Consider the following 27,898-nt stretch of genomic DNA (forward strand, 5'->3'; position numbering starts at 1 on the left):
TATCTGTTGCGAGGGAGTGATGACTATCTGGACTGGTGTAGGCATAAAAGAATTTACTGGCCGGGCTTGGTGGCTCATGCCTGTAATCCCAGCACTTTGGGAGGCCGAGGTGGGTGGATCACCTGAGGTCGGGAGTTTGAGACTAGCCTGACCAACATGGTGAAACCCTGCCTCTACTAAAAATACAAAATTAGCTGGGCGTGGTGCCACATGCCTGTAATCCCAGCTACTTGGGAGGCTGAGGCAGGAGAATCGCTTGAACCTGGGAGGCGGAGGTTGCCGTGAGCCGAGATCACTCCATTGCACTCCAGCCTGGGCAACAAGAATGAAACTCCATCTCTAAAAAAAAAAAAAGAATTTACCTCATTGAGGCAAAGGTTGCAGTGAGCCAAGATTGCACCACTGCCCTCCAGCCTGGGTGACAGAGTGAGATTCTCTCAAAGAAAAGGAAAAAAAAAAAGGAAAAATTTAACTTGTTGTAGGTAGGGAAGGTAGACTTATTAAAGAAAGTAGGAAAATACATTGCCAGGGAGGCAATGGGCAGCTTGCAACAAAGAAGCTGACTGCAAACAAAGGATTGCCCAAGATTTTATAAGCTAGTTCTTAGGCTGTATGCTGAAGAGGGCTTTGTGTAATGCTGATAATGCCAAAGTTGTGATGCAAGATTCTTAGTCATTTTGCCACTAAGGACCTCTGGCCAGTGACACCCACACCTGGGCCTTGCTTGGGCACGCTACCTGCCGCACAGGAGGCTCCCCATCCATTTGGCCCAGTCTGGCTTGCACAGCAACTCAGCCTGCAGCTGGACCAGCATGCCCCAGCCTGCCTGTGTTACAGCTTCTACCTGAGATGGGGGGTTCACCAGCTCTTTTCTCACATCTAAGAAGAATGAGGATACCCTGACAATTGAAGGATGAGGAAGGCAGAGAAGAATTTTATTGAGTGATGGAACAGCTTTCAGTGGAGAGAGGACCTGGGGGCAGTTTCTCTCCTTGTGTGGCTAAGCCCAGGGCTTTTATGGGCTCAGAACAGGGGAGTGCAAGCTGATTGGTTTGTGCGTGTGCAAAAAGGTTAAAACAAAGGCACCACCCAAAGGTGGGCACAGCAATGTGAAAAAACAATTAGGAAGTGTAGGTGTATGTAAACCAGGTGAAGGGCGGGGATCAGTCAGAGGAAAGAGCACCAGGCAGGGAGACAGCTTCTCAGTCCAGTCCGTGGATTTGACTTGTAGCTTGGCTTTTAGGCTTTAAATTGTCCTTGGCTTGGAGGTGGGATTTCCCTGGGGACTTGTCCCTATCTGCCTAGGCATTTGTCTGCCTCCTGCCACTATCAGTGCAGTGAGCTAACTTGCAATTTTTTATGTCAACCGAGGGTCTGCTGGTAGCCAGGCACAGGAAGATTGTGCGTTGTTTGTGCAGGCGGGCTGTGTGTTCCGGATTATGAAGAAAGGCAGACTTGTAGCTTATCTGCTTCCCTTTTTTTCGGTTTCCCCTTCTCCCACGAGTCTGACTCCCCTTCCCTAATTAGGACTCTACATTATCTTCTAGGAATTTTATCATTTTATGCTTTACATTTAGGCCTATGATCTGGTTTGAGTTAATTTTGTGAAATATGTAAAGTCTATTTATAGATTCTTATTTTTGCATGTAAATATCCAGTTCCAGCACCATTTATTGAAAAGAATATCTTTTCTCCATTGAATTCCCATCGCTTCTTTGTGAAATATCAATTGACTATATTTGTGTAGGCATATTTCTGGGCTCTCTATTCTGTTCTATTGATCTGTTTGTCTACCATTTTGCCTATGCCCTGCTGTTTTGATTACTATGGATTTGTAGTAAATCCTGAGGTTGAATAGTATGTCTTCCAACTTGGTTCTTCCTCAATATTGTGTTGGCTATTCTAGTTCTTTTGCCTTTTCATATAAATTTTGGAGTTAGTTCATTATTCACAAAATAATTTGGTGAAATTTTGATTGGGATTGTGGTGAATCCATAGGTTAAGTTATAGAAAATTGACGTGTTGACAATAGTGAGTCTTTCTATCCAGGTACATGGAATGGCTCCCCATTTATTTAGATAGTCCCTGAGTTTTTCTTTTCTTTCTTTCTTTTTCTTCCTTTTTTAAAAATTTTTTTTATTTTTGTATTTTTGGTAGAGATGGGGTTGGCCATGTCAGCTGGCCATGTTGGCCAGGCTGGTTTTGAACTCCTGACCTCAGGTGATCCACCCCTTTTGGCCTCCCAAAGGACTGGGATTACAGGCGTGAGCCACCACGCCCAGCCTGTCTCTGATTTTTTCAATAGAGTTTTATAGTTTTTCTCATGTAGAACCGCTACGAATAACAATATGGTGGTGGTATGGTTTGGCTGTGTCTCCACCCAAATCTGAACTTGAACTGTATCATCCAGAATTCCCCCATGTTTTGGGAGGAACCCAGGGGAGGGTAATTGAATTATGGGGGCTGGTCTTTCCTATGCTATTCTCATGATAGTGAATAAGTCTCACAAGATCTGATGCGTTTATCAGGGGTTTCTGCTTTTGCTTCTTCCTAATTTTCTCTTGCTGCTGCTGTGTAAGAAGTGCCTTTCACCTCCCACCATGCTTCTAAGGCCTCCCCAACCATGTGGAAGTGTAAGTCCGGTTAAACCTCTTTTTCTTCCCAGTCTCAGGTATAGGTTTATCAGCAGTGTGAAAACAGACTAATACAGGTGGTTTCTCCAAAATTGAAAATAAAATTACCGTATGATCTCACAATCCTGTTTCTGGGTATATATCTGAAAGAATTGAAAGCAGGGTCTTAGATATTTGCAAAGCCATATAAATTGTGTTATTATTCACAGTAGCTGAGAGCTGGAAGCAACCCAAATGTCTATCAACAGAAGAATAGGTAAGGGAGGATTAACTCTGGGCTCTGTATTTGATTCCATTGGTCTAAATGTCTGTCTTTATGCCACTACCAAACTATTTTGATTACTGTAGCTTTGTGATATGTTTTGAATTCTAACTTTGGTCTTTCTTTTCAATATTTTTTTGGCTATTCAGGTCCCTTGGGATGACATTTAAATTTTTGGATGGGTTTTCTCTGTTTCATGGCCTGTTTCCCCTCCAGGGCAAAATCTCTGAGACAGTGTTCTGTAATTGTGGGTGGAAACAATGACAGGTTACCCAGCCCCCCCACCCCACCTTGAAACTTCAGGCATCCACTGGTAACTAACTGAGAGCTCATTGTGGAGGAGCAGCAGTCTGAGGTTCTTTGGATTGCTTCCCCACATAATGAGCCACTGCCTCATGAACTCGGCAAGGATGGTCAGGGCCCCCATCTTCTCCGTTTGCTGCATCTAAGGCAGGGCCCCTATTTCACAAGTAGGTCTTGAGTGTTAAAAGGGAGCCTCCAACTCTCAAATGCACTTGCCTCAAAACAAATAGATGGGGGTTGGATGCGGACTGCTGTGTTGTCTCTGGTTTTAGAATCAGGGCAGTAGTAAAGATGACTAAACTCTTTATTTGTATAAACATTTTGTGGTAGTAAATACCTAAAATATTAATTTAAACTTTGAAAGGTGATAATTTTTTTTTTTTTTTTTTTTTTTTGAGATGGAGTCTTGCTCTTGTTGTTTAGGCCAGAGTGCAATGGCGTGATCTCAGCTCACTGCAACCTCTGCCTCCTGGATTCAAGCAATTCTCCTGCCTCAGCCTTCTGAGTAGCTGGGATTATACATGCCCATCACCACACCCAACTCATTTCTGTGTTTTTAATAGAGATGGGGTTTCACCATGTTGACAAGGCTGGTCTTGAACTCCTGGCCTCAGGTGATCTGCCCACCACGGCCTGTCAAAGCGCTGGGATTATAGGCATGAGCCACCATGCCCGGCTGAAAGATGATAAATTTTGAAAGTATGTAGATTTAGATTTCCATCCTATCCTCTCTACTTAAAAGCCAAGAGATCCTGCACAATTCACTCATCTTCCCTGAGACTGTTAACTTATCTATGTTATGGGATCAATGACACCTCTATTAAGGCTTTTTTTTTTTTTTTTTTTTTTTTTTTTTGAGGTGTAAGTGCCAAAATCTTTGTGAAGGATCTGAAACACAGAATCTAAACTGATAACTGTTAATTCCATTTCTTCCATTTCTCTTTTCTTATTATTTATACCTCCTTTATTTATTTATTTATTTTGTGAAATACCTCCTTTATTTTAAGATACTGCAAACAGTAAATAGATTTCTGAATTGAAATGCTAAGCACTGTAAAATGTAAAAAATTATTTTTGCTGGGCATGGTGGCTCATGCCTGTAATCCCAGCACTTTGGGAGGCTGACGTGGGTGGATCACCTGAGGTCAGGAGTTCAAGACCAGCCTGGCTAACATGCTGAAACTCAGTGTCTACTAAACAATACAAAAATTAGCCAGGCGTGGTGGCGGGTGCCTGTAATCCCAGCTACTAGGGAGACTGAGGTAGGAGAATTGCTCAAAACTGGAAGGTGGAGGTTGCATTGAGCCAAGCACATACCACTGTGCTCCAGCCTGGGTGACAGAGCCAGACTCTGTCTGAAAAAAACAAAAGTAATTTATTGAGATATATACAGTATTGCTTATTAATACATTTTATATTGTATCCATTAATTATTCTAATTGTTGTAGTTATTTTTAATATTTTTGTCTTTTGACTTTATACTAGAGTTAAAAGTTATTTGTATGTTATTTCTTCAACATTCAGGGTAAAGATGGTTCAGGGTAAAGATAGTGGGAGAAAAATTATGTCTACTGAAAATCTTTTTACTTTGTGTTTCCCACAGCAGGATACCTTGCTTTAGGCTCTGCTCAGTAGACAGTTTCCAACTGTGTGCACAGCCTGAGACTGATGCTGACAGAAACCAATTAGTGCATATTGTTAAGTCTTAAAATGAGATACAGGGTAGATCCCTAATTAAATATACTACAATATCATCATCACTGTCATTTTTATAACAGGATTGAGAGTAATAGAGTAAGCTCTATTGGTGCTAGAGAATTCAATTAATATCATTCTTGTTCTCTAGACGCTGTTACCCTTTGCTGTGGTGGGGAGTATGGATGAAGTGAAAGTTGTAGAAAGGATGGTCAGAGGCCATCACTACCCTTGGGGAGTTTTGCAAGGTAAAAATGAAAGAGGGCAGGCTTTGGAATGATTAAGTTAAATATATGTGTATCATTCATAGTCTCAAAGTAACATTTTAACTTGGGCTAATATTGGTAACTCTGGTAATCTGTAAGTTAACAGTTACTAATGAGGAACATAAACTCTGTTTTATTTAAACTAATGCTTACTTTAACCGTAATTCATTCTCATAGAAGTTTGCTGAACGCTGCTTTAAGCCAAAATCTACAGAGTCTGGGAAGAACCTCTTTGTTTATCCCAGTGTTCCCAATGCGCCATGTACATATTATCTGTCTCTGTGTCAATCATGACATTGAGAATGCTGGAAAGCACTTTAAACAAAGTGGAAGCAAAAATACTAGTGTGTAGACATGTTACATAAACTCATTACTACCTAATGTAGAAACCATTTTAAACTGGTCACTAGAAAAAAGAGTGATAAGCTTTTTAAAACAAGAAAGTACAATTTACCTTTGGCTAAAGATTATACCTTTGACATTTATATAATTATTTAGCGTCATACTAAGTTAGAATAGTGTAGTAAGCAGTAATTTATTGTCTGATTCATATACTTGTGGTACTAATTATTGGAGAATGGAAAATTTCTACTTGTACTGGTTTCCAAATGATATGTTTTGTTTTTTTGTTTGTTTTTTGAGACAGAGTTTTGCTCTTGTCACCCAGGCTGGAGTGCAGTGGCACGATTTTGGCCCACTGCAACCTCCACTTCCTGGGTTCAAGTGATTCTCCTGCCTCAGCCTTCCTAGTAGCTGGGATTACATGCGCCTGCCACCACACCTGGCTAATTTTTGTATTTTTAGTAGAGACAGGGTTTCACCATATTAGGCTGATCTTGAACTCCTGATCTCAGGTGATCCACCTGCCTCAGTCTCCCAAAGTGCTGGGATAAGGCATGAGCCACCGTGCCCAGCCCCAAATGATGTTTTTAGTAAATTGACATATTAGAGATTTTAAAATTTGTTAAACATACTTAAAACTTAATGTTTTAATATTTGTTGTATTATGTTGTATTACATATTAGTATATGTTATAAAATATATAACTATACTATGTGGATGTATAAAATTTGGTCACAGTATTAATCACAATAAACCATATATTGTAGTCAGTTTTCTGGACTTGATAAATACAGGAGAGAGCCATATAAATTATTTTTCTTTAATCTTCATTGACAAAACTGTATGTACTTTTCATGTACAACATATTGTTTCGAAATACATATACATTGTGGAATGGTTACATTGATTTAATTAACATATGTGTTATCTCAATTATTTTTGTGATGAAAACTTAACATCTATCTTAGCAATTTTCAAGAATATAAAATATTTTTATTAACATGGTCACTATGTTGTACAATAGATCTCTTTAACTTTTTCTTATCTAACTATAATTTTGTAACTTCTGACTAACATCTCTCCTACCATACCCTCTACCTAACTCACATAACCACCATTCTACTCTCTGTTTGTACAAGTTTAACTTTTAAAAATTTGATCTATTAGTGAGATCATTTACTATTTGTCTTTCTGTGCTTGGCATATTCACGTAGTGTAAAGTCCTCCAGTTCCATCCATGTTGCTGCAAATGATAGGATTTCCTGACTTTTAAGGCTGAATAGTATTCCATTGCACATGTATGCCACAGTTTTTTCTTTATGCATCTATTCATGGACACTTAGATTGCTTCCATATCTTGGCTCTTGTGAATAATGATAGTGTAGGTATCTCTCTGACATACTGACTTCATTTTTGGGAGGTAATATATCCAGTAGTGAGATGGCTGGATCATATGGTCGTTGATTTATTTTTAATTTTTTGAAGAAACTCCATACTCTTTTTCTATCCTAATTTACTACTATCCTAATTTACATTGCCACGAACAGTGTACAAGGGTTCTCTTTTTTCCATGTCCTCACCAGCACTTGTTTGTCTTATTGATAATAGCCATTTTAGCATGGGTGAAGTAACAGCTTATTGTGTTTTTAATTTTTTTTTTTTTTTTTTTTTTTTTTTTTTTTTTTTTTTGAGATGGAGTTTAGCTCTTGTTGCCCAGGCTGGAGTGAAATGGTGTAATCTTGGCTCACTGCAACCTCCGCCTCCTGGGTTCAAGCAATTCTCCTTCCTCAGTCTCCCAAGTAGCTGGGATTTTTTTTTTTTTTTTTTTTTTTTTTTTGTATTTTTAATAGCGACAGGGTTTTGGCATGTTGGTCAGACTAATCTCAAACTTCTGACCTCAGGTAATCCACCTGCCTCAGCATCCCAAAATGCTAGGATTATAGGCATGAGCCACCACACTGGGCCTGTGTTTTTTAATTTTTAATTTTTATGGATACATAGTAGGTGTATATATTTATAGGGTGCATGAGACATTTGATACTGGCATTCAATGTGCAGTAATCACATCAGGGTAAATAGAGTACCCGTCAACTTAAGCATTTATCCTTTCTTTGTGTTACAAACAATCCAATTATACTCTTAGTTATTCTAAAATGTACAGTAAATTATTGTTGACTGTAGTCACCCTTTTGTGCTATCAAATACAGATCTTTTTCATTCTATTTATGTATTTGTACCCATCAACCATCCCCACTTCTCTCCCTCCCAATCCTTTCCTAGTTACTGGTAATTAACATTCCACTCTTTATCCCCATGGGTTCAATTGTTTTAATTTTTAGCTCCACAAATGAGTGAGGACATGTCTTCCTGTGTCTTGCTTATTTCACTTAACATAATGTCCTCGGTTCCATCCATGTTGTTGCAAATGGCAGGATCTCATTATTTTTTATGACTGAATAGTACTCCATCATGTATATGTACCGCATTTACTTTATTCATTCATCTGATGATGGATACTTAGGTTGCTTTCAAATTTTGGCTATTGTGAATAGTGCTGTAACAAACATGGGAGTGGAGCTATCTCTTTGATATACTACTTTCCTTTCTTCTGGGTATACACCTACTAGTGGGATTGCTGGATCATATGGTAGTTCTATTTTTTTTTTTTTTTTTTTTTAGGGAACTCCATACAGTTTTCCATAGAGACTGTACTGATTGACATTCCAACCAACAGTATACAGGGATTCCTTTTTCTCCACATCCTCACCAGCATTTGTTATTGCCTGTCTTTTGGATAAAAGCTTTTTTAACTGGGGTGAGATTATATCTCATTGTAGTTTTTATTTGCCTTTCTCTGGTAATGAGTGATGTTGAAAACCTGTTCATTTGCTTGTTTGGCATTTTAAAAAACCCACAATGTGCAGTTACTTCACACATGTTAAAATGGCTGTTGTCAATAAGACAAAAGAAGACATTTGTATGTCTTCTTTGGAGAAATGTCTATTCAGATCTTTTGCCCATTTTAAATCAGATTATTAGATTTTTTCCTATTGAGTTGTTTGAGCTTCTTAAATATATTCTGGTTATTTATTAATCTCTTGTCAGATAAATTGTTTGGAAATATTTTCTCATTGTGTAGGTTATCTCTTCACTTTGTTGATTGTTTCCTTTGTTTTGCAGAAGGTTTTTAACTTGAGATGATCCCATTTGTCTATGTTTGCTTTGATTGCCTGTGCTCATAGGATATTACTCAATAAATGTCCTAAAGAGTTTCCCCATTGTTTTTTGTAGTTGTTTCATAGTTTGGGGTCTTAAATTTAAGTCTTTAATCCTTTTGATTTGATTTTTATATGTGGTGAGAGATAAAAGTCTAGTTTCTTTCTTCTGCATACGGATATCCAGTTTTCCCAACACCATTTATTGAAGAGCTTATCCTTTCCCCAATGTATGTGCTTGGCACCTTTGTTGAAAATGAGTTCTCTGTGGCTGTATGGATTTATTTCTGTGTTCTCTATTCTGTTCAATTGGTCTATGTGTCTGTTTTTATACTGATACCATGCTGTTTTACTTATCATAGCTTTTAGTATAATTTGAAGTTAGGTAATGCGATTCCCTCCAGTATTGTTATTTTTGCTCAGAATTGCTTTAAGTATTTTTTTTTTTTTTGGTTCCATATACATCTTAGGATTGTTTTTTCTTTTTCTATGAAGAATGTCATTGGTATTTTGATAGGGATTGCATTTAATCTATAGATTGCTTTGGGTAGTATGGACATTTAACAATATTATTGATTCTTCCAATCCATGAACATGTTTTGTGTCCCCTTGCATCAGTGTTTTATAGTTTTCATTGTAGGGATTTTTCATTTTTTTGGTCATGTTTATTTCTAGGTATTTTATTTTATTTATAGCTACTGTAAATTGGATCAGTTTTTATTTCTTTTTCAGATTGTTCACTTTTGGGTATAAAAATGCTACTGATTTTTGTAGGTTGATTTTTGTGTGTTGTAACTTATTAATTTTGTTTATCAGTTCTAATAGGTTTTTTTTGGTGGAGTCTTTAGGTTTTTCTGAATAGGAGATCAAATCATCTGCAAACAAGGATAATTTGACTTCTTCCTTTCCAGTTTGGGTACTCTTTATATCTTTCTCTTGTCTTATTGCTCTAGCTAGGACTTCCAGTTTAATAACAGCAATGAAATTGGACATCCTTGTCATTTTCCAGACCTTAGAGGCAAAGCTTTTAGGTTTCTTCCCATTCAGTATGATACTAGCTGTGGGTCTGCGATACATGGCTTTTATTATGTGGAAGTATGTTCCTTCTATCCCCAGTTTTTTGAAATTTTTTATGATGAAGGGATATTGAATTTTATCAAATGCCCTTTCAGCATCAATTAAAATGATCATATGGTTTTTGTCTTTCATTCTGTTGATATGATGTACGATATTGATTGATTTTTGTGTGTTGAAGCATCATTGCATCCCTGGGATAAAGCCACTTGGTCATGATGAATGGTTTTTAATGTGTTGTTGTGTTCAGTTTGCTAGTATTTTTTTGAGGGGTTTTTCATCAATGTTCCTCGGAGATATTGGCCTGGAGTTTTCTTGTTTTGATGTATCTTTATATGGTTTTGGTATCAGGGTAATACTGGCCTTGTTGAATGAGTTCGGATGCATTCCCTCCTCCTGTATGTTTTAGAATAGTTTGAGTAGAATTAATATTAGTTCTTTAAATGTTTGGTGAAATTCAGCAGTGAAGCCATCATATCCTGGACTTGTCTTTGCTGGGAGACTACTTCTTATATCGGTTTTGATCTCATTACTTGTTATTGGTCCATTCAGGTTTAGAATTTCTTCATGGTTCAATCTTGATAGGTTGTATGCATCTAGGAATTCATCCATTTCTTCTACGTTTTTTAATTTATTGGCATGTAATAGCTCATAGTAGCCTCTAATGAGCCTTTGGATTTCTGCAGCATCAGTTATAATGCTTCCTTTTTCTTCTTTTTTTTTTTAATTTTTTTATTTTCAGAGATGGGGGTACCACAATGTTTCCCAGGTTGGTCTCAAACTCCTGGCTCAAGCAATCCTCCTGTCTCAGCCTCCCAAAGTTCTGAGATTACAGGCGTGAGCCACTGCACCTGGCCATAATGTCTCCTTTTTCATCTCTGAGTTTATTTATTTGGGTCTACTCTTTTTTTTTCCCGTAGTCTGGCTAAAGGTTTGTAGATTTTGTTTATGTTTTCATAAAATAAACTTTTCATTTCATTGATCTTTGGTATTTTTTCATTTTAATTTCATTTATTTCTGCTCTGATTTTTATTCTTTCTTTTCTTATACTAATTTTGGGATTAGTTTCCTCTTGCTTTTCTAGTTCTTTAAGATGCATTGTTAGGTTGTTTATTTGATGTTTTTCTGCTTTTTTTGATGTAGGAACTTGTTACTATAAACTTTGTTCTTAGTACGCCTTTTGCTGTATCCCATAGGTTTTGGTATGTTATATTTCCATTTTCATTTGTTTCAATAAATTTTAAAATTACTTTCTTTATTTCCTCATTGACCCACTGGTCATCCAGGAACACATGACTTAATTTCCATGTGTTTGTGTAGTTTCCAAAGTTCCTCTTGTTATTGATCTATACTTTTATTCCTTTGTAGTCGGGGATAATACTTGATTTCATATTTTGAATTGTTTGAGACTTGTTTTGTGGCCTAACATATTCTGTATCCTTGAGAAGATGCTGCATGCTGAGGAGATGAATGTGCATTCTGTAGCCATTGTATGAAATGTCCTGTAACTGTCTTTTAGGTCCATTTGGTCCATACTGCAGATTAAGTCTAATGTTTTTGCTGATTTTCTGTCTGGATGATCTGTCCAATGCCAAAAGTGGAGTGTTGAAGTCTCCAGCTATTCTTGTATTATAATCTTTCTCTTTCTTTAGCTCTAATAATATTTCCTTCATATATCTAAGTGCTCCAATGTTGGGTACATACATATTTATATTGTTTATGGTCTCTTGCTGAATTGATTCTTTTATCAATAAGTAATGAATCTTCCTTGTCTGTTTTTACAGTTTTTGTCTTGAGATGTATTTTATCTGATGTAAGTATACATTTTCGTGTTCTTTTTGGGTTTCCATTGGCATGGAATTATCTTCCCATCCCTTTATTTTTAGTCTATGTGTGTCTTTTTAGGTGAAGTGTGTTCTAGTAGGTAACAGATCATTGTTGTTTTTTTTTCTTTTTGGAAATCCAATCAGCTACTCTGTCTTTTCTTTTCTCTCTCTTTTTTTTTTTTTGAGACAGAGTCTTGCTCTGTCACCCAGGCTGGAGTGCAATGGCACAATCTCGGCTCACAGCAACCTCCAACCTCCACTTCCTGGGTTCAAGCGATTCTCCTGCCTCAGCCTGCTGAGTAACTGGGATTACAGGCGCCCACCACCACGCCTGGCTAATCACTCTATATCTCTTGATTGGAGAGTTTAATCCATTTACATTCAATGTTGTTATTGATAAGTAAGGACTTACTCTTGTCATTTTGTTATTTGTTTTCTGGTGGGTTTGTGGTCTTCTCTTCCTTTTTACCTATTTTCTTGTCTTCTTTTTAGTCAAGGTGATTTTCTCTGATGGTATGCTTTAATTTCTATTTTTGTGTATCTTTGTACCTTTTTTGATTTGAGGTTACTATGGGGCTTGTATATAACATCTTATAACCCATTATTTTAAACTGATTACAACTTACCCCGATTGCATAAATGAACAAAGAAACTAACAAACAAGCAAAAACTAATAAAAACTTTACACTTTAATTTCATCCCTCCACTTTATTAACATTTTAAAAATTTCTATTTATATCTTATACTGTCTATGTCTTGAAAAGTTGTCGTACTTATTATTTTTGATATATTTACTTTTTAGTATTTCTACTCCAGATATGAGTGCTTTACCCATCACAATAAGCTTGTTTTAACATTCCATGTGTATCTGTATACTTACTATTAGGTTGGTGCAAAAGTAGTTGCAGTTTTTGCTATTAAAAGTTATGGCATTAAAAGTAATGGCAAAAAACACAGTTCCTCTTTTTTTCTTTGAGACGGAGTCTAGCTCTGTCGGCCAGGCTGGAGTGCAATGGCGCGATCTCAGCTCACTGCAACCTCCGCCTCCCGGGTTCAAGCAATTCTCCTGCCTCAGCCTTCTAAGTAGCTGGGATTACTTAGGTACTTAGGTGGCTGCCCACCACCATGCCCAGCTAATTTTTGTGTTTTTAGTAGAGATGGGGTTTCACTACGTTGACCAGGCTGGTCTCGAACTCCTGACCTCGTGAGCCTCAGCCTCTCAAAGTGCTGGGATTACAAGCATGAGCCACCGTGCCTGGCCTGCAGTTCCTCTTGAATCAACCTAATATTACCAGTGAGTCTTGTACCTTCAAATGGTTCTCTCTCTCTCTCTCTCTCTCTCTCTCATATATATTTTTATATATATAAAAGAATTCTCTTTAGTATTTATTTTAGGACAGTTTTGGTGTTAATGAAATCCTTCGACTTCTATTTGTCTAGGAAAGTCTTCATTTATCCTTCATGTTTGTAGGATATTTTTGCTGGTTATACCATTCTTGGCTAAAAGGTTTTCTTCTTCAGCATTTTACATATGTTTACATATGTCATGCCACTCTCTCTTGGCCTGTAAGGTTTTCACTGAAAAGTGTGCTGCCAGACACGTTGAAGCTCCATCGTATGTTGTTTGTTTGTTTTCTCTTGCTGCTTTTAGGATCCTTTCTTTATCCTTGACCTTTGGGAGTTTGATTATCACATGCATTGAGGTAGTCTTCTATGGGTTAAATCTGCTTGGTGTTCTATAACCTTCTTGTACTTGAACATTGATATTTTTCTCTAGGTTTGAGATGTTCCCTGATATTATCCCTTGGTCTCTCTGCCTCCTTTTTAAGGCCAATAACTCTTAGATTTGCCATTTTGAGGCTATTTTTAGATCTCGTAGGCACACTTTATTTTTAGTTTCATTTTTCTTTTCTTTTTTTTCTTTTTTTTTTTTGAGATGGAGTCTCGCTCTGTCGCCCAGGCTGGAGTGCAGTGGCACAATCTCGGCTTACTGCAAGCTCCGCCTCCTGGGGTCACGCCATTCTCCTGCCTCAGCCTCCCGAGTAGCTGGGACTACAGGCGCCCGTCACCATGCCCAGCTAATTTTTTGTATGTTTTTTAGTAGAGATGGGGTTTCACCGTGTTAGCCAGGATGTTCTCGATCTCCTGACCTCGTGATCCGCCCATCTTGGCCTCCCAAAGTGCTGGGATTACAGGCGTGAGCCACCACATACGGCCTCATTTTTCTTTTGTCTGCTCTAACTGTATTTTCAAATAGCTTTCTTCAAGTTCACTAATCTTTTCTTCTGCCTGATCAGTTCTGCTGTTGAGAGACTCTGATGCATTCTTCAGTATGTCAATTAAATTTTTCAGTTTCATTATTTCTGCTTGATTTTTAAAATTATTTTAATCTCTTTGGTAAATTTGTCTAATGTAATTCTGGATTTCTTCTCTCTGTTATCTTGAATTTCATTGAGCTCTTCTAAAACAGCTATTTTGAGTTCTCTGAAAGGTTACATATCTCTGTCCTGAGATGTGTGATTGGGATTGGTCATTAGTGCCTTACATGGTTCATTTGGTGAGGTCATGTTTTCTGGGATAGTCTTGATGCTTGTCATTGTTCATCTATGTCTGGGCATTGAAGAGTTAGATATTTATTATAGTCTTTGCCATCTGGGCTCAGTTGTGCCTGTTCTTCTTGAGAAGGTTTTCTAAGTATTCAAAGGGAATTTACTAGGGAGTACCCTAAGCCCAGTAGCACTGTGATTCTAGCAGACTCATACTGCCTCAGTGGTCTTGGATAATATCTGGGAGAATTCCTTGGATTATTAGGCAGAATCTCTCAAACTGTTTTCTCGCTTTCTCCCAAACTGAAGGAGTCTGTCTGTACTAGGTTACTTGGAGTTGAGGGAGGGGTGACATAGTTGCTCCTGTGAACACCACAGCTGCTACTGTGCTGGGTCACGTGTGAAGCCAGCAAATTACTAGGTCCTGTCCAAAGCCCATGGCAACTACTGCCTTGCTACTACTGATGTTTAAGGCCCAAGGGCTCTTTAGTCAGCAGGTGGTGAGCCCTGCCGGGCTGGGTCCATCTCTTCAGTGCAGCAAGTTCCCTTCTGTCCCAGAGTGAGTCTAGAAATGTCCAGGAAGTAGGGCCTTGAATTGGGGGCTTCAGGAATCAGTTTAGTGGTGTGTTTTCCTGTGGTTGAGCTGCTACTCAAGTTGTAAGACACAGTTCCCTTCTAATCTTCCTTCTCTTTCCCTCAAGTGGAAGGAGTCTCTCTTTGAGCTGCATTGCCTGGAGTTGGGGGAGGTGTGATACAAGCATTTCTTGGCCACCAAAACTGATGTCTCATTGGGTCATGCACATTCCCATTCCACTGGCTCTGAGCAAGTTCAGCACCTGGATTTGCCCAAGGACTGCAGACCTGCAGACCTTGTGGTCTGACTGCCTTTCAAATTTATTCAGGACCTCAGGGCACTTTAATTAACTAGTGGTGGAGGCAGCTGGAACTGAAGTTCCTATCTGTCTCTGGCATGGGAGATTCTTCTTTAGTGGGAGCTAGGTTAAATGCTCCCTTTGGCCAGGAGTGGTGGCTCACACCTGTAGTCCCAGCACTTTGGGAGGCCAAGGCGGGCAGATTACCTGAGGTCAGGAGTTCAAGACCAGCCTGACCAATGTGGTGAAACCCTGTCTCAACTAAAAATACAAAAATTAGCTGAGCATGGTGGTGTGCAGCTGTAGTCTCAGCTACGCGAGAGGCTGAGACAGGAGCATCACTTGAATCTGGGAAGTGGAGGGTGCAGTAAGCCGAGGTCGTGCCACTGCACTCCAGCCTGGTTGAAAGAGCAAGACTTCATCTAAAAAAAAAGAAAAAGAAAAAGAAAAAGAGCTCCCTTTGTGGGCACTAAGCAGAATTCTGTCCTGTGTTGTGTTCCACTGTGACAGGGCAGTCACTGAGTTCCAATGCAAAGTCCCATAATCACTTCACTCTCCCTCCCCAAAGCACACAGATTCTCTGTTCAGTATGGTGCTGCTGGGGGATGAATGTCAGATGGTATAGGCTATGCAAGACTCTCTTTACTACAATCTTCAGTGCCTCTTTTCTTGATATAATATTAAAACCAGGTACTGAGATTGCTCACCTGATTTTTCATTCTTACGAAGGTGCTTTTTTGCATGGATAATTGTTTAATTTGGTGTTTATGTAGGGGAATGATTGATGAGAGATTCTATTCAGCCATCTTGCTCCACCCCACTCCTCATTTTAGCAATTTTGAAATATATAGTGGCTTATTATTAACTATGGACACCATGCAATGCAATAGATCACTGAAGCTTATTCCTCCAGTCTAACTACAACTTTGTACCGTTTGATCAATATTTTCTGTTTCCCCATCCCTCTGTCTCCCTACTTTCCTCCACTCACCACCTGTCTACTCTCTATTTCTGTGAGACTTTTAGTTACCACATGTAAGTGAGATTATACAGATGTGTCCTTCTGTGCCTGGTCTATTTCTCTTAGCATAATGTCCTACAGTTTCATTCATGTTTTACACGTGACAGGATTTCATTCTTTTTAAAAGCTTTATAGTATTTTATTGTGTACCTTGTTGATGGTCACTTAGATTGTTTCCATATCTTGGCTATTGTGAATAATGCTGAAAAATAAAATGCTTAAGAATAAATCTAACCAAGGAAGTAAAATATTTGCACACTAAGAACAGTAAAACTTGGCCAGGCGCAGTGGCTCATACCTGCAATCCAGCATTTCGGGAGGCTGAGGTGGGTGGATCACTTGAGGCCAGGAGCCTGAGACCAGCCTGGCCCACATGGCAAAACCACTTCTCTACTAAAAATACAAAAACTTAGCCATATGTGGTGGCGGGCACTTGTAATCCCAGCTACTCAGGAGGCTGAGGCAGGAGAATCACTTGAACCTGGGAGGTGGACGTTGCAGTGAGCCAAGATTGCACTACTGCACTCCAGCCTGGACAACAGAATGAGTCTCTGTCTCCAAAAAAAAAAAAAATGCTGGGTGCAGTGGCTCACACCTGTAATCCCAGCACTTTAGGTGACTTCCTACTGAGCAGCCTTCAGCCCTGAGGATGGACAGCAATAGGAGACCTTGACATCCCACTGCTCCCTTATGCAGCCTCCTCCACCAGCAAAGCCTTTCCCATGTCCCTGCTCCTTACTGGAATCAAGGGACACCTGGTCAGCCAAGACCACGACCACGGCATCTCAATTCCAAGGAGCCTGGGATGTGTGGGAAATGGTGCCTTCAGGAGCAAGGGCTAGAAGACAGCCCAGGAGTGCCTCATGCACACTGCAGAGGGTTCTCCAAGGTGGGCAGCTGGAGCAAGAGCCTCAACAGGGCCTGCTCTACCCACCAGCATCGGGGGGCTCTGTGTGCTGAAAAGCCCAGCTGGTTCCTGTTTGGCACCTGCGAGAGACCATGAATCCAGCTCTTGGGATGAAGGTAGGGCCTGGAAAACCATCTGGATGGGGCCCTGGATAGACAGTGGGCACAGGCAGGCAGGGGAAGATGGGTGACCTGCATCACCACACACTCTCAGCATCCAGTTTATCAGCATGTCATCTACTGTCATCTCAAAAAACACCCCTGCCAGCCAATGACAGCAAGAGTCCACTTCCTAATGCACAGTATATAAACTGCAGAGACACACATCAAACCCAGGGGGTCTGACTGGATAGTCAAAGACTGCCCAGGGTGACCTCATACTGGTAAGCCCCCAGGAACTACTCTATAGGGAACTTGACAGTAGCTTCCCTGAACCCGTTAGGTTAAAATGCAAAGTTGCCTTTAAAAACAAATAGAAGGCGTGGATGACAAGATTCTAGATAATGGTCCTGCCTAGGACCCGAGGCCCCCTTTGCAACACAAGTGGTCAGCTCAACTTGGTGCTGTTTTTCTCTTATGAGCTTGGATTTCCAGAAGTAGAACTCCTACTGGCTTCCTTTAAAAACGCACACCCTCCTTTAAAAACGCACACCCTCCTTTAAAAATGCACACTGTCTTGCGACACGTGTCAGGCGTAGCTCCCACTACCGGAAGAAGTGACCTACTCTTTGGCTGAGAGAGCATAGGCCATGGTCCTCACACTCCACTATGCGCCAGAAAGAAATTATTGCTCATTTTTAGGTGGGATAATAATATTATGGTTATGTCTTTAAAAAGGCTCCCTTATGTTTTAGATTGGGGGACCTGTCTATGGATGAAATAATTTAATGTCTGGGATTTGATTCAAAATAATACTGGGGACAGTGAGTAGGAGTAGAGATGCAACAAGATTGGCCATCTATGAGTAACTGTTGAAGCCGGGCTAGGAGTGTATAGGGTTCATTTTACTATCCTGTCTACTTTTGTGTATGTTTAAAGTTTTCTATAATAAAAGCAGAATGAGGAGGAGGAAGAAACACATAGCAAGGTGAAAACACAGCTCTTCAGGTTCTGGCTCAGGAGTGCGAATGAAGGCTGAGGGCCCGTGAATCTGCTTTTCTCAGGCTCACTGCAGGCCAGTGAGAAACCTCAGCTTCAGGGTCCCAAAGCCTGCAGAGGCCAAGAGTCTGAGGCCAGAGGTCTGCTGGAGCAGCCCCTGAAAGGGTCCCTGTCTATAGTCAGCCATCATTTAGGCTGCAGTGGGCTCATCAGTGCCAGGAATATGAATGGCCTCACAGTCTATTTATTCTTGCCCAGCATCACTGTCAAGATCACAGTAAGCAGTGTGTCAGGATCTACACACGGAGCTGGCTGAATCTTTATTAAAATCTTTTTTTTTTTTTTTTTTGCCCACAATGTTCCCAATTTGTTGCTTTGTTCCTGGTATCTGGAGTCATGCAGTTTCTGATGTTTGTCTTGGAGATGGAGGAAGTTTGACATGTCATGGTGGTGGAAAGGTAGTATTTATATCCTGAAAAACCTTTTCCATCCAGCGAGAAATACCACCCCATAGTCCAGGCTGCTGTGTCCGAGCCGCCTCCAAGGCTCATCATTTTGGAGGCCCTGGTGAGGTTCTCAGCATGGCTGGCAGGTGCTGTGGCCCAGAACTTAAGTGGAAGTCCAATCTGACTCACGTTTATCACCTAGAGCGGGTGTTCTACATGTATGTGTTCTTAGGACCCCAGAGCTGGAAGAGGTGACCCAGGACCTCAGGCGCCACACACCTCCTACAACCCTTTGGACAAAGCATCTGTCTCCTTACACAGTTTACTCACTAGGGGTCTAGGGATGGCCTTTTTTTTTTTTTTTTTTTTTTTAAGGTTTCTGCTTCTTAAAAAACAAAACAAAACAAAAGACATTGGGAGGCCAAGACAGACAAATCTCTTGAGGCCAGGAGTTTGAAATCAACCTGGGAAACATGACAAAACCCCATGGCTACTAAAAATACAAAAATTAGCCAGGGATGGTGGTGTGCACACCTGTAGTCCCAGCTACTCCGGAGACTGAGGTGGGAGAATCCCTTGAGCCTGAAAGGTGGAGGCTGCAGTGAGCTGAGATCATGCCACTGCATTCCAGCCTGGATGATAGATCAAGACCCTGTCTCAAAAACAAACCCAAATTTTTTAAAGTTTGAAAAGCACTAACTTTGATATATGGGGAAGAAATGAAAATGTGGCAAGAGAGTATGTAGAACTAGAACCAGTGGGAATGTAAAATGGTACCACCACATAAAAGAGCTTAAAAATTCAATAGATGCCTACCGTTTGATCCAGCCATTCCACTCCTAGATATTTGTCAGGATCAATGAAAGCATGTGTTCATATAATGAGTTATACACAAATGTTCATAGCAACTTTATTTGTAAAATCCCCAAACTGGACCCAAACAACCCAAATGTCCACAGATGAACTGATAGATAGTGGCATATTCATGAAAGGGAGCACGATTCAGCAGTGAAACAGAACAAACTGTTGATATACACAACAACAGATGAATCTCAAAGTCATTCTCTTGAGTGAAAGAAGGCAGACAAAAAAATACAAACCATACAACTCCATCAACATATGATTTTAGAAAATACACATTCAACTGTCGTGACAGGAAGCTGATCTGTTTTGGAGTTTGTCGGGGAAAGGGAGGTAGAGATGACAAAGGGGCGTGGGCACCACTCAGGGGTGAAGAACATGTTCACTCTCTCGATTGTGGGGCGGCTTTACAGGTGTATACATATCTCACAATTCATCCAATTGCACACCTTAAGTCAATTATACCTCAACACATTTGTGGAAAAAAAATTTAGTAGGAAAAATAGCTTTAATAAAATGTGGTCAGGAAAAGAAAAACCCTCTCCAGGGCTGAGACAGAAATTCATTCCAAACCAGGTTTTTCCAGCGATCTACGTTTCCTGAGCCCCACAATGTGAATGGCACCCTGCTAGGTGCTGGAAGAGGCACAAAGCTAATGGTTTAATTGGGAAGATAAGATCTTGACACATCAACGCCACAGGGTGACGTGACAGGTGTCTCATGTATATCAGCGAGAGCTGCAGGTGTTATGACTTGAGATGATCAAAGAAGGCGCCTTGGGAGAAGCAACATTTGAGTTATGTCTTGAATATATAGAGTTTTGAAAGATGAAGATGGAGCAAGCCATGTTCCAGGCGGAGAGGCCAGCATGAAGAGATGTACAGGTGGAGAAGGGCCACTGTTTAAAAAAAAAAAAAAAAAAAAGGTAAATTCAGCAGCAGTGGTTCTCATCGAGAGGAATAATGGGAGGACATTATCGAGGCTGGATGATGGAAGTCCTTGAGTGCCAGATGACAGAGCCTGGATTTACAAGGCAGCCATGGAGGGCAGAGGAGAAACATGGCTCATTCATTACTGAAGCCTTTACTGCGAACCTGCCATGTGTCACGTCCAATGTGGGGGGCCTTGGGATACAAAGATGACCCCTGCCAGCAGAGCATGCATCTGGTGAGAGATCTTGATATGTAAACACATAAACAAACCCAGATGGCGTTGGTACCTCAAGCAGAGCCTCCAAGGGCACGTATTATCCAAGATTCTTTTACTTGAAGTGATAGACATTGAACTCCAATTGGCTTAAGTAAAAAGGAAAATTTACTAGCTCACATACATGAAAGTTCCTGGGGGCATCAGGTACAGTTGGATCCAGGAATTCCAGTGTCCTCAGCACTGCTCCTTGTCTCTCAGTCTTGCTTTCCTCTAGGTTGGAACCATCTCAGGTCAGCTTTGTTTAAGGGGTAGCCTGAGGATCTCAGCAGTTTATGCTATGCTTAAATCCAAACAAAAGATCTCTTTCCCAATAGTCTCAACTGAAGTCCTGGAATTGAGTCTCACCATCTCTTAATTTCCCTAGCTTAGTCACATGCCCTTTCATGAAACAATCCATGTGGCAAGAGTGATGTCACGCTCTGATTGGTCATCAGTGACATGCCTGGAGTGGGGGTCAAGTTCGCTACATGTGCTGAGACTGGGGAGAAGTTTTCTATAGTAGACAGCATTGGCTGCATAACCCCACACCCCCCGAGCTCCTTTTCTCTTTATCTCTATTTTGGAGGCTAGAAAAATGAAATGCTAGCCTTCTTCATCTCCTTTGCAGCTAGAGAGAATCTTAACACAGCTCTAGCTAATGAGATATAAATGGAAGTATGCTGGGGACAACTGGAAAAACTTTGGCTTTTCTCATTTAAAAAAAAAAAAAAAAGAACAAATGCAAATTGTGCTTCCTTCCTCCATTCCTTCATCCTGCTTTGAGTGCTGATGTGATGCCTGGAGCTGCGAGCATGAGGATAGAAAGGCTGAATCAAAGCAGGCAACCACCTATCTTCAGACTTAGTGCTATATGAATGAAATAAATCCTTATGTTGCAGCCACTCTGCGTCAGCTTTCTTATTTGAAGCTGAATGCATTCCTAACTTATCCATCCCCATATGAAAGTCTGGGTGCTGTCATCTGAGGAATGAGGAACTGGGGCTGGAGAGACAAAAACAATTTCAGGGAGGGTGCAGAAGAGGGCAAAGCCAGAGGAGGCTGCAGGCAGGTAGGAAGACACAACTGAGTCTCTAGAAAAGGGGGGCACATTCAAGAGAAACTGAGAAAGAAGAATTGTTAGGTAGAGGGAAAAAGCTAGGAAGGAGGTAATGACAAGGAAGGTTTGAGTCTGGACACCTAAACTATCCTCAGAATCCCTGGTCATGCAATAGAAGCATGAGCCATGAGCCATTCGTAGGGCTGTAGATACACACAGAGACAGGATGACTTAGACCCAGCTCTTGTGCAACCAGGTGGGCATCACCTTCTCCCAATCTTCACATGGGCAACCGCCCAGGCCAGAGGTGGGGGGATCCCGATGAGTGCTGTTGACATCTTTCATGATGAGGAAGAGAACTATCACAGGACAAGTCCTGCCATGAAATAACTTGCTTCCTCGGTTGTAAATCATAAGCTGTAAGGTAGCTCGTAATAAGAGCATTTATAGGCTGGGTGTGGCGGCTCATGCCTGTAATCCCAACACTTTGGGAGGTCGAGGCAGACGGATCATCTGAGATCAGGAGTTTGAGACCAGTCTGGCCAACATGGTGAAACTCTGTCTCTACTAAAAATACAAAAATTAGCCATGCTTGGTGGCAGGCACCTGTAATCCCAGCTACTTGGGAGGCTGAGGCAGGAGAATCACTTGAACCCAGGAGGCGGAGGTTGCAGTGAGCTGAGATTACACCATCGCACTTCAGCCTAGGGGACAAGAGCAAGATTTCGACTCAAAAAAAAAAAAAGCATTTATAATAAACATAATAATGAGCATAATGATTGGCTTTTACTGAGCCTTCACCTAGTTCCAAAAACTTGTTAGGCATTCTACAGATACCACCTGATTAATAACCACAACAACCCTATAAAATAGTATCATTCCCATTGACAGATGAGGAAACTAAGGCTCAGAGAGATTAAGTAACTGGCCCTTTTTATACAGCTGGTAAGTGGCAGTTGGAGGACAGCACACACTCTTTTAGTTATTGGCATCACACGAGAGAAGTTGCTTTACTGCTGCCTTTGATGTAGTCAAAGAGATTAATCAAATTCTCTAGGTCAAGTTCCCCATTTTGGCTTGCTATTTCATAAAAGCACAGGCCTGGTTATCCTTCCATCAGCACCTTCCTGAAGAACCATCGCTCCTTCCCTTTATACTTGTCACCACGTCCCTGGCAAGGCCACCTAGGTGGAGAATGGGAATTTGATAGATTTGTTAAAACGTTGCTGAGAAACAGGGAAGCTGTCCAATGAGCCTGGGCTTCCTCCATCTATGAAGTCCAATATGCATGGTCATTGCTACTTTTATCATAATAGTTAATACCCCTTGAGTGTTTTCTCTTTTAAAAAATGTGTTAATTAACCTTCACACAATTCCTTGAGATTGATGCTATTATTATCTCATCTTACAAATGAGAACTAAGGCCTGGAGAACTTAAATAACCTACCAAAGATCACACAGCAAAGACAAAAGTTCTCAGGTAGAAGGGTCTCCTGCTCTAGTTACACACAGATCCTGTGTAGGCCTGGGCTAGTGTGTGTGTTTATGTCTTTGTTTTTAACAAAAAATTTTAAGACAGACATGGATTACACCTGCAATCCAAGGCTTTGGGAAGCCAAGGCTGGAGGACTACTTATGCCCAGGAGTTGGAGACCAGCCTGGGCAACATAGTGAGAGACCTTGTCTCTACAAAAAAATTTAAAAATTAGCCAGGTGTGGTTGCGCACGACTGTGGTCCCAGCTACTTGGGAGGTTGAGGCAGGAAGATTGCTAGAAAAAAATTATTTTAAAGAACCAACCAAGAAAAAGTACATATGCAACCAAGCAAATGATGGCCCTCCAAAGAAATGAAAGGGGCACTCTTTAAATCTGGCCAGCGTTTTCTTCCTTGAATGGAAATAGTGGTAGAGTGGATAGAAATCATGCACCTTTTGATTGAATTTAGGAGAGAAAACACTTGGTAAAAATAATGGTATGAAAAGTAACCACTAGGACCCAAGCACCCCGGTACACCTACATGAAATAAATCATAGCTCACAGCTACACGAGATTTGCAAGGTACTACAGAATGGGATGTGTTGGTAGCTTTGACCTGTGCTTGGTCAAGTGTTTCATGGCGTGTCATGTGTCATCTTCCCTGTGAGGATGGTGTGTGGGGATGTAGGAAATACAGTCAGACCAGCGGCCAGCCTGTGAGTCCCCAGATGTCCGTCCGGTTCCAGCAGAGCACAGCTCTTCCTTAGGGAGAGAGGTCCAAGCCTGCAGCAAGCTCACAAAATGCAAAGAAGGCACTTGATTATGTAGAGTTTGATTCAGAAGTGTCCCCAATCTAAAAGTCCTTGTCGCCTTTGGGGGCAGCCATGTCTCCCATCACACAATGAATGCCAGAAAGCAGCTCTGGAATTCTCCTCCACATTCTTCTTTTCATGAAGACTGGAACTAGCTAGGCCAGATTATCAAGAGCTCCCAGCAGATGAAGCTCAGGGCTTGCTCAGACCTGAATGGGGCAAACACACCCACTGTACTGCAGTCACTGTCCTCCAGGCTGCCAGTAAGCCCCATACTCGGATCACCATGCAGAAGTTATGTGATGCCCAACCCACTCGAATGAGTCTTGAAAAATAACCATCAGCATTGTGGAGAAGATGTGATGAAAGATACTAATTAAAGGCGAGGTGAGGTGGGAGGTAATACTCTCCCAATCCGTCTCAGGAGCCCAGAGCAGAGAAGGTAGAGAATATCCTTTCAGAGAGGGGAGCTGGGGCAGACCCATGGGCTTCAGTCCCCCAACCCCTGACCACACAGCCCCAGTGTGTTGACTTACTAAACAGCTAACTGCAAGCACAGCTGTGGAGCTTCAGAAGAGCCACATGGGGCTGGTGACACGCATGCTCAGTCCCTACCTGAGTGAACTCAGGGGGCCACATACAGCCACTGCCTTACTTGCTGGGGTTGTGCCCAGGCTCTAATCTTTGCAGGTCCATGAGGAACCAAACTCTGAAACGGACATGGTTGGTCTGACTGGAAAGAAATGGAAAAATGAAGTCCACTTCCAGGTCTAGCTTAGCTGCCCAAGCATCCTGGGGTCCAGGAGCCCCGTTAATGGTTCTAGGACTTTGTTGTAGAAACAGAAAAGCCCCCTAAAGAAAACACTGTCCTGAGGAAGAAAATGCCAAAAATACCGTCATCCCCTGCTGCCCCATATTCCTAAGAAGCCTCCCAGATTGAAGCCAATAGGCATTTAGCTAACACCCCCTGATGCCAGTGGCCAGACCCCTGCCGGCTCAGGGTCAAGGAGTCCAGGAAGGGAGAATGGCTGTCTCTGATCTCCCTCACCCCCACCACTTAGCCAAGAGGCCATAGAGCTCCAATATATACCCATAAACACACAAACCCCTAGCATCTAGGAAGGGAAATTCTATCTCTTGCTTCTAACCGAGTTACTCCACTTTCTGACCTTAAAAAAGAACAGCAGGTTTCCTTCAAAAGATTCAGACCTCATTAGCCACAGTGGGAAATGATGCTTTAATGGGCCTGTGATGGTCTCAGCTTCAGGTGTCTGTGTTGCAACCATATCACTTAACAACACTGTAGCCATTTAGGTTTAATTTCCTAGCTTGCCTGATAAGGAGGCTGCAAGTGTAATTTGTGATGCTGCAAGCTGGGCAAACTCACAGGGCTATTAGATGAGTCACTGGGTGATCCAGGCCGCTGGTCCCAGCTCTGCAGAAGAGAAATTAACTCTGATTCGTGGGGCTGATGGCAATTTTCTAAGTGTCTGTGAGCTGTGCTTCCATCTCTCCTTTCTGGTTTGGTGCCATTATTGATTAAGGGAAGCTTCACTCACCTCTCAACCCGTTAGTATCATCTTCCAGCTTTCTGAAATTCTCACGCAAACTCAAAGCCTGGCAAGGTAATAATAATAATATCAATAATAACAGCAATAACAATAATAGCTCACATTTCTGAATGCTATTTGAGTGCTACTCATAAGTTATCTCTGTTAATTTTCCTTACAGCCCCAGGAGGTAGGAACTACTCTTACTCCTATTTTCAAATGAGGAAATCAGGGCACAGACAGGATAGCAGTTGGCTGTAAGACAATGAGAGAGTAGGGGACTGAGCACGGCACACTTTACCAAAAAGCCGCACTGTTATTCATCACCACCCAGCATTGCTATATCTTTCACTTTTCCAAAAGATGCCGTAAATCCAGATTTTGATATAAACTCCCGTGAGTTTTAAACATCAACAACTAATTTCATTGTTTAGTAAATATTGTGAGAACCAAACCAAACAGATTGGCCAGCCAGATTTGGCTCCTGAGCCACCAGTTTGCAAGCTCCACTTTATTCAAACAAGTAAGCATGTTCATCAATAAATACTCTCCAATTGTATAGCTTGGCTTCTGTGAGTTGCTGGTGGCCCAGCTCTTTGTTCCTCCCTCCCTCCAGCTGCATTCCCCCCAGAGCCTCGGTGAGAGCTCTATTCTTCCAGTTGCTCAGGCTAAAAATCTTAAGGTCATCTATGGCTCCTTGCCATCTCTCACACTTCAAATAATCTGTCAACAGATCCTGTCTGCTCTAGTTTTAAAATTTATTCACAAGCCCTTCACTTTTCATACCCCTACCACGACCACTCTGGTTCAAGCCACCAGCATTTCTTGCCTGGATATCATGAGCCGCCAGCCGACGTCACTTTATCCCTTACCGTGTTCTCACCAGAGGAACTGGGGTATCTGTGTAAAACCTAAGTCAGATCCTGCGCTTCTCTGCTCAGCCCCTCCAACAGCTCCCATCTCACTCAGTGAAAGTCAGCATCCTAAATGACCCACAAAACCCTTCATGACCTGGCCCCTTCCCACCTCTCTCTGCTTCCCTCCCTGCACTACAGGCACGTGGCTTCCTCCTTGCTGTTGCTCAGATACACCAAATGTGCTCCAACCTCAGGCTTTAGGTACTCACAGCTCCCTTGGAAACTCTCCCCTCTGCTGTCTTCTTGACTTCTGCTCTCTTTTGCTCTGTTCAGTTGCTACCAAAGTAGAAACATCTTCCTGGACAACTTATCCAAACTGGTAATCTCCCAGTCACACCCCCTCCCCTTTCCCTTACCAAGCATCTCTGCTGCACAGCATACATTTATCTATTTCTGGTCCTCTCTCCTCTAACTGGAATGTATGCTCCGTAAAAGTAGGGAATTTGTTTTAAAAAAAAAAAGTAGGGAATTTGTTTGCTTCTCTGCTCTATCCCTGGTATCTAGAACTGTGCCTGGTACATAGCCAAAATTCATTATAAATATCTGTTAAATAAAGAATGGTCCACATAATAGTGCCTTATGATACCTCCATTCTCCAAATGTTGCACATGCTTTGCCCTCACTATTTCCTCTGCATTCCATCTGCACGTGAGAGAGAGGAGCACTCCCCACTAGCTGTTATCACCTGCACCATGGCCATGGCCTAACAACGTGACTGCAGTATCATGCCATGTTGGTCACTGGCTGAAAAATGACAAGGAGGCAATCATTTCTCTCACCCACCTGCTATGTCAAATAGTAGCTTATGATTTGTGGGTGTCTTGCCCTTGATGGATACGCAACAGCTCAATCATGAGGCTGATGAATTTTATAATTAGTCTTGCTGGCAGAGGTGGCAGATTTTATGTGAGGGTGAACCATTTTCATCCTTAATTATAAGGCTGGATGCAGCTGGGTGTGGTGGCATACACCTGTAATCCCAGCTACGCGGGAGGTTGAGGCAGAACTGCTTGAACTTGGGAGGCAGAGGTTGCAGTGAGCTGATATCACACCACTGCCCTCCAGCCTGGGCAACAGAGTGAGACTCTTTCTCTAAATAAATAAATAAACAAATAAATAAGACTGAATAAAAGTGCTTTACTCATTTATCTGCAGATTTTGTGTATTTACTCTTTGACCTTATTTATTTATTTGTTTTTGAGACTGGGTCTCGCTCTGTGACCCAGGCTGGAATGCAGTAGCACAATCACAGCTCACTGCAGCCTCAACCTCCTGGGCACACACAATGCCCCTGTTTCAGCTTCCCAAGAAGCTGGGACTACAGGCACACACCATCACGTGTGCCTAATGTTTGAATTTTTTGTAGAGACGGTCCCACTGTGTTGCCCAGGCTGGTCTCAAACTCGTGGGCTCAAGCGATGCCCCCAGTTCAGCTTCCCAAAGTGCTGGGATAGTGTGGGCCACTATACCAGGCAATTTTTATTTCTGTATTTATTTGAAAGCACATATATCCTAGGAAGGTAGCTATGGTT

The 27,898-nt window shown here is 41.5% G+C and overlaps 1 protein-coding gene across 13 annotated transcripts in view; it reads left to right on the forward strand.

The window, feature by feature from the left end:
* LOC119622969 (argininosuccinate lyase-like) overlaps positions 1–27,898 on the forward strand; it is an 84,876-nt gene that overhangs the window by 21,174 nt on the left and 35,804 nt on the right. The window lies entirely within an intron of this gene.

This window comes from Chlorocebus sabaeus, chromosome 21 (genome assembly GCF_047675955.1).
Source record: "Chlorocebus sabaeus isolate Y175 chromosome 21, mChlSab1.0.hap1, whole genome shotgun sequence".
Lineage (NCBI taxonomy): Eukaryota > Metazoa > Chordata > Mammalia > Primates > Cercopithecidae > Chlorocebus > Chlorocebus sabaeus.